We start from the raw sequence: 6,996 nt of genomic DNA on the forward strand, positions 1-6,996 counted from the left end.
CCTGCACGTTGTGCACATGTACCCTAGAACTTAAAGTATAATTAAAAAAACATATATATATATATAAAAAACTGAACTCACACTGCCATGACCATGATATGGTGGACATGCAAACAAAACAGCATCGACTTTTGAGGAAAACTAGAAGACTTATAACCTGGGGATGTCAAAATATAATAAAAGCCTATTTTCTACAGTTTCCTTGGGTGGTCTTGACCTCTGGAAGATACTCAGACCAAGAGCTGACTGGGCAGAACTTTCTCCTGTCTGGCTCATGGATGTCTGTGGGGAAAGAGGTGTTCTGGAAGGTGACTGTTTTTAGGAATCCCAGGTAATTATTATTATTTTTTATTTTTTTGAGACGCAGTCCTACTCTGTTGCCCAGGCTGGAGTGCAATGGCGCGATTCGGGCTCACTGCAACCTCCGCCTCCCAGGTCAAGCGATTCTCGTGCCTCAGCCTCCCGAGTAGCTGGGATTACAAGTGTCCACCACCACGCCTGGCTAATTTTTGTATTTTTAGTAGAGATGGGGTTTTGCCATTTTGGCCAGGCTCGTCTTGAACTCTTGACCTCAGTTATCCACCCACCTCAGCCTCCCAGAGTTCTGGGATTACAGTTGTGAGCCACCACACTCAGCCCAGAATTCATGTATTTTTAAAATTATACAATATGGAAAAAAGAGACATGTAGGAATTAGAAAGTATAGGTACCTCTCCACTCCCCAAAACTACTGCTACAGTTTTGTGTGTAACCCTTCCATATTTTCTAGATACTATCTTCTAAAATGAAAATGGAATGACACTATGCATCATCTTCTCCAATTTACTTGTTACTTTTAATAGTATATAATGGACATTGACCATATCAGGATATACAGATCAAAATAATTTTTTGTTTGTTTGTTTGTTTTGAGACGGAGTCTTGCACTGTTGCCAGGCTGGAGTGCACTGGCACTATCCTGGCTCACTGCAACCTCCAACTTCCCGGTTCAAGTGATTCTCCTGCCTCAGCCTCCCCAGTAGCTGGGATTACAGGCAGGCACCACCACGCTCGGCTAATTTTGTATTTTTTTTAGTAGAGATGGGGTTTCACTATGTTGGTCAGGCTGGTCTCGAACTCCCGAACTTAGGTGATCCTCCCGCCTCAGTCTCCCAAACTGCTGGGATTACAGGCGTAAGCCACTGCACATGGCTAAATTTTTATATTTTTTTAAGTACAGAGGGGGTTTCACCATGTTGGCCAGGCTGGTCTTGAACTCCTGACCTTAGGTGATCCACCTGCCTCGGCCTCCCAAAGTGCTGGGATTACAGGCATGAGCCACCACACCCAGCCTTTTCTCGGTTGTTCTAAATCAAGCATGACAGTCCTGTTCCCTGACTTCTCAGTCACCCTTGCAGTAGAGGTGACCATGTGGCAGAATTCTGGGCAATAAGAGAAAGGGGTACTTTATTATATTAAAGGGAATGAAGGAAGGAAAGGAAGAAGGAAAGACAGAAAGACGGAGGGAGGGAAACAAAAGAAAGCATTTTAAGCCTTATATTTCCTTATAGGAGAAGCAAGCAGCTATCTTGCAACCATGAAATGATAAACACACAGATGAAAGCTAATAGGCTACGAATGACCCAGAGAAAATCAATCAATCAAGCAATCAATCAATCAGAAGGTGCTGTGGTCTGGAATGCCTTTGTGGAGTAGCTGAAATCATGCCAGAATCATCTGCCTGCTGACCACTGTTACGTGAAGAAAGAAAACAACATCCCTACAGTAAATTGGGTGAAGAGTGAAGTACTCCTAACTACTACCGTAGTACACAGAAGAGCTGGAATTATCACCCATTTCCAGAATCCCCTGGGCTAGGATGGTATCCACTGGATCCCACCAATGGAAGAAGGCAACACAAATGCTGAGCTGGGGCATCCATTGTGAAAGTACGGCAGCAGCAATGGCACAGAGTGTCCTGCATAGTTGAAGAATGGAAGATTTCAAAGAAAATGCTCTGTGGGACCCTCCAGAGCATATAGCTTACATCCAGCCATCCTGTTATAGGAGTCCTTAGTCAACCCAGAGCTCTGCATGTAGCAAGTGCTCAGCAGACACTTTTGAAAGAACAAATGCCTCCACTTCTACATCCAGAAGCCAACAGTGATATCTGGTTTAAAATGTGATTTGGGTATATTAAAATGCTGGTAGATAAAAGTTATCCATCAAATGGCTGAATTACAGTGTGTCCCCAACAAGGGGTATTAGGCAGTGGGAGGATGAGAGGAGACTGTTTTCAAGAGACAGATTATCTAGGCTGGACACAGTGGCTCACATCTGTAATCCCAGCACTTTGGGAGACCAGGGCAGGAGGATCTCTTGAGCCCAGGAGTTCAAGAACAGCCCAGGAAACATAGTGAGACTACATCTATAAAAAAAAATGAAAAAAAGATCATCTAGACCTTTCATCCAGTCATTTAACTCTATGACAGGAAACAGGACATTTCAGGCTATATTTCTAATTTTTAGGACAGCATGACAGACGGAATTAAAATTCTCAGTCAAAAAATACAACTTGTAATCCCTGTTAGAATAAAACAGAAGCTTAAATGCATAATTTCTTAAGTTCTTGGAAGGAGGTCTGTGAGCTGATACCTTATATAGATACTGAATTTCAATTCCTTTGATCAAATCTGCAGGCTCTTTCTCAATGAACTCGCTGTTCGGTGTTTTTACAGGACCCATCATGTCCAGCAATGATTGGGTAACAGGTACAGGCTTTCCATGCCAGTAGGAGGGCTAGAGAAGAAGTCAATTTACGCATTAATCATTTAGGCAAAGTGACTTCCTTTTCTGGAAGATATTTTGATATATTAGCACACCCCCACCCCCTGCCCAGAGAAGTTAAGTAACTTGTTCATGGACTCATTACTAATCAACTGCATTTCAACCTACAACCCATGGTCCCGAGGACGGAGATACAAAAGCTGCCTCCTATCCAGGCTTCTGATGTGCCAGGGAAGCCATCATGTCAGCAGTCAGTGTCCTTGTGGGTAGAAGCCTGGAGAAATATTGGAGTTAACAATCTACTCACTTCCCCACACTCCAAGATGGGCAAGCGTGGCAGCCTTTGTAGAGGTCCTAATGAGTACTTGTGCAGAGACAGGATCAGCAGGCAAGACCGTGGGCAGGGCCACCAGATGCTACTGTAGGAGGATTGAATCAGGCATGAGGAGCTTGGCTTTGTAAGAAAAACTTCGCCATCATGGGAGATAAATGATTGTGAAAACTTCTTGGGGTTGTTAACAAATGCTCTGTCCCCTGCCAGTGCACTGGTGGTCACAGAGATCTTGAAGAGCTTCAGGGCCATCCCAACAGTGCAGCTCAATGAGGAAAAAGAGGCACCATGAGGACTCTAACATGTTGGGAATTATGTCTCATGGGAGAATCTGGGGCCTGATGTTTGAGCAGACACATGTCAGACATCCACAGACACTCCTGGGGGACTCTGCATGGGACAAATACTGCCACTCCCAGCCCAGTGCATCAGCAGGTGGGCAAGAGTCAGCGATACTGAGGCTTACCATTAGTTATGCTCCACTGGCAACCACAGCTGATAGGTTTGGGATGAACCCAGGATAGAGATTTCCTGGAGTTTGACATTTTAATCAGGACATCACCAAGAGGAGTAGGGATATTGATGACAAATAAAAAAAAAAAGTCTAATGTCAACCTACAAAACAGCAGCATCAGTACTCACCAGAGCAAAGAAGTACCAAGGCCTGGGTGTACCATACTTCCCTGGGAAGATGGACTCCACATACCAGGCTATTAAGCAGTAAAAGAAAGAGTCCAGCAGCAGAGCAGCAGCACCTGAGTGAAGTTAAACTCTCCAAGTACACTGCCCATATTCCTCCATTGGATGCGTGTACCTGTTATAAAGGAAGAAAATCAGTCATCACATCAAAGACAGAGAAGAAGCTGGGTGTGGTGGCACACACTTATAGTCTACTTGGGAGGCTGAGGTGGGAGGATAGCTTGAGCTCAGGAGGTCAACGCTGTAGTGTGCAATGAACATGCCTGTCAATAGCCACTGCATCCAGCTCAGGCAACGTAGACCCAGTTTCAAAAAAACAAAACAAAACAAAAACAAAAAAACAGTGAAGAGTTACCAGAACTTTACAGTTAGTCAGTCAGAGAACAGGCCAATGACAAGACTGGACTATTGGTCTCTGAGGCATTGTGGGACCAATGCTAGCCACAAGAAAAGGAAAATCTAGAGAAGTTTCTCCTATAAGATAAAACATTTTTATTATTGTCAAAAGGTGGTAGTACTTTCACTGGCACCAAGAAGTAAGAAATTGGGCCATCCAAAACACACCTCCACACACCTGTACCTGCTACTGAAGAGTTTTCCCAATGCTCCCCAGCTTCTTTCCTTGGCTAATTCTTATTTCAAAGATCAGCACAGATAGCTCCTTACCCAAGAAGCACGTGTGCCCATGCTTCTCGTCCTCAAACTTTAACGTGTTTCCTAATTGCTGGGGATCTTGTTAACAAACAGATCCTGATGAGGTCTGTTTGGGTGGACCTGGGATTCTGCATTTCTAACAAGATCTCTGGGAGTGCTGATCCTTCTGGTCTGCAGGTCACACTGTGAGAAGCAGGGCCAGGTGACCTCTAAGCCCCTTCCAGTGATGAGATTCTGATTTGTGTCTGTCTGTGCGCCCACCAAGAACTTGGTCTTTCACTCTATTTTTGGGTTATAAACACATCTTGCATACCTCAGGATTCCAAAGCTGCAGCCTAATGTTCACAAAGGTCAGGTACTTTCTCATCCAATACAAAGTCTGCAGTGTCCAAATAGAATAGACAAAGTTCCTTCCCACCTCAGTAGACATTTGATTATCAGTTTATTTTTATTTATTGTGAATATACATATAGAAAAATGTACAATTTAACAATTATAAATAAAAAACCTATGAAAAATTATCCAAATCAATCACCCCCAAACCCCAAATGTGCACACCCCCATCCCTATATTGATGGTTTTTTGTTTTTTTTTTTTTTTGAGACGGAGTCTCGCTCTGTCACTCAGGCTGGAGTGCAGTGGTGCAATCTCAGCTCATTGTAACCTCCACCACCTGGGTTCAAAGAGATTCTCCCGTCTCAGCTGGGATAACAGGCATGCATCACTAAGCTCGGCTAACTTTTGTATTTTTAGTAGAGATGGGGTTTCTTCATATTGGCCAGGCTGGCCTCAAACTCCTGACCTCAAGTGATCCACCCGCCTCGGCCTCCCAACGTGCTGGGATTACAGGCATGAGCCGCTACACCCAGCCTACTGATGTTTAAAAGGCAGCATATAGTTGGGTTTTGCCTTTTTAATCCAACCTGTTTTTGATTGGTATGTTTAGATCATTCACATTTAATATGATTATTAATTGTCTGGATTACAATATATCATCTTGCCAGCTCTTTTCTATTTGTTCCAAACTGTTCTTTGTTTTTTTTTCTTTTTTTCTGCCTTTTCTTGCATTAATGGAGAATTTTTTGGATTTCATTTTATCTCTTCTATTGACTTATTATTCAAACTTTTAAAAAATTTGGTGTAGGCCAGGCGTGGTGCCTCATGCCAGCACTTTGGGTGACCGAGGCAGGCGGACCACGAGGTCAGGAGATCAAGACCATCCTGGCCAACATGGTGAAACCCCGTCTCTACTAAAAATACAAAAATTAGCTGGGCATGGTGGCACACGCCTGTAATCCCAGCTACTCAGGAGGCTGAGGCAGGAAAATCGCTTGAACTCGAGGCAGAGGTTGCAGTTAGCACAGACTGTGCCACTGCATTCCAGCCTGGGCAACAGAGCAAGACTCCGTCTCAAAAAAAATAAAAATAAAAAATAAAAAAATTTAGTGTTGCTTTAAGGTTTACAATACACACCTTTAATTAGTCAGAGTCTACCTTAAAATAATATTTAGACTCCTTCATGTATAGTGTAAGGACTTCACAACAATACATTCCCAATTCTTACCTCCCAAACTTTATGCTGTGATTGTCAGACATTTTACTTTTACATAAGCTGTAAACACAATTCATTGCCAGAATTTTTGCTTTAGACAGGTCTCTTTTAAAGCAAAAGAAAAAAATAGAAAAAATAAATTGTGTTTTCCATTTTCAGTGCTCTTAATTTGTTTGTGTAGATCCAAGTTTCTGTCTGGTCTGATTGTTTTTGCCTGAAGAGCTCATGTCTCCTAGCACTTAATTCTCTCAGTTTTTGCTTATGTGAGAGAGTCTAAATTTCTCTATAATTTTTGAGGTATTTTCACTGGGTGTAGAATTCTGAGTTGACAAGGTTTTTCTTTCAGCACTTTAAAAACATCACTTCATTTTCTTCCAGTGTTGCTTCTTTCAGCACTTTATGTATTTATTTACTGTTTATTTTTTAATTTTTTTGAGATGGAGTCTTGCTCCGTCACCCAGGCTGGAGTGCAATGGTGTAGTCTCAACTCACTGCAACCTCCACCTCCCAGGTTCAAGCGATTCTCCTGCCTCAGCCTCCTGAGTGCTGAGATTACAAGCAAACACCACCACACCCAGCTAATTTTTGAATTTTTAGTAGAGACAGGGTTTCACCATGTTGGCCAGGCTGGTCTCGAACTCCTGACCTCAGCCTCCCAAAGCGTTGGGATTGTAGGTGTGAGCGCCACTGTGCCCAGCCTCTTTTATATATTTAATTAGCCACGTGGATATTGTTTTCCCACTTCGTCCACTCAAGTCTTTTCGCTTTTTTTTGTTTTGTTTTGTTTTTTGACACAGGGTCTCACTGTGTCACCCAGGTTGGAGTGCAGTGATGCAATCTCGATTCACTGAAGCCTCTGCCTCTGAGGCTCAAGCAATCCTCCCACCTCAGCCCTCCAAGTAGCTGGGACCACAGGCACGCACCACCATGCCTGGCTATTATTTTGCATTTTAGTAGAGATGGAGTCTTGCCATCTTGCCCAGACTGGCCTTGA

Source organism: Nomascus leucogenys, chromosome 18 (genome assembly GCF_006542625.1).
Source record: "Nomascus leucogenys isolate Asia chromosome 18, Asia_NLE_v1, whole genome shotgun sequence".
In the NCBI taxonomy this organism is placed as follows: domain Eukaryota; kingdom Metazoa; phylum Chordata; class Mammalia; order Primates; family Hylobatidae; genus Nomascus; species Nomascus leucogenys.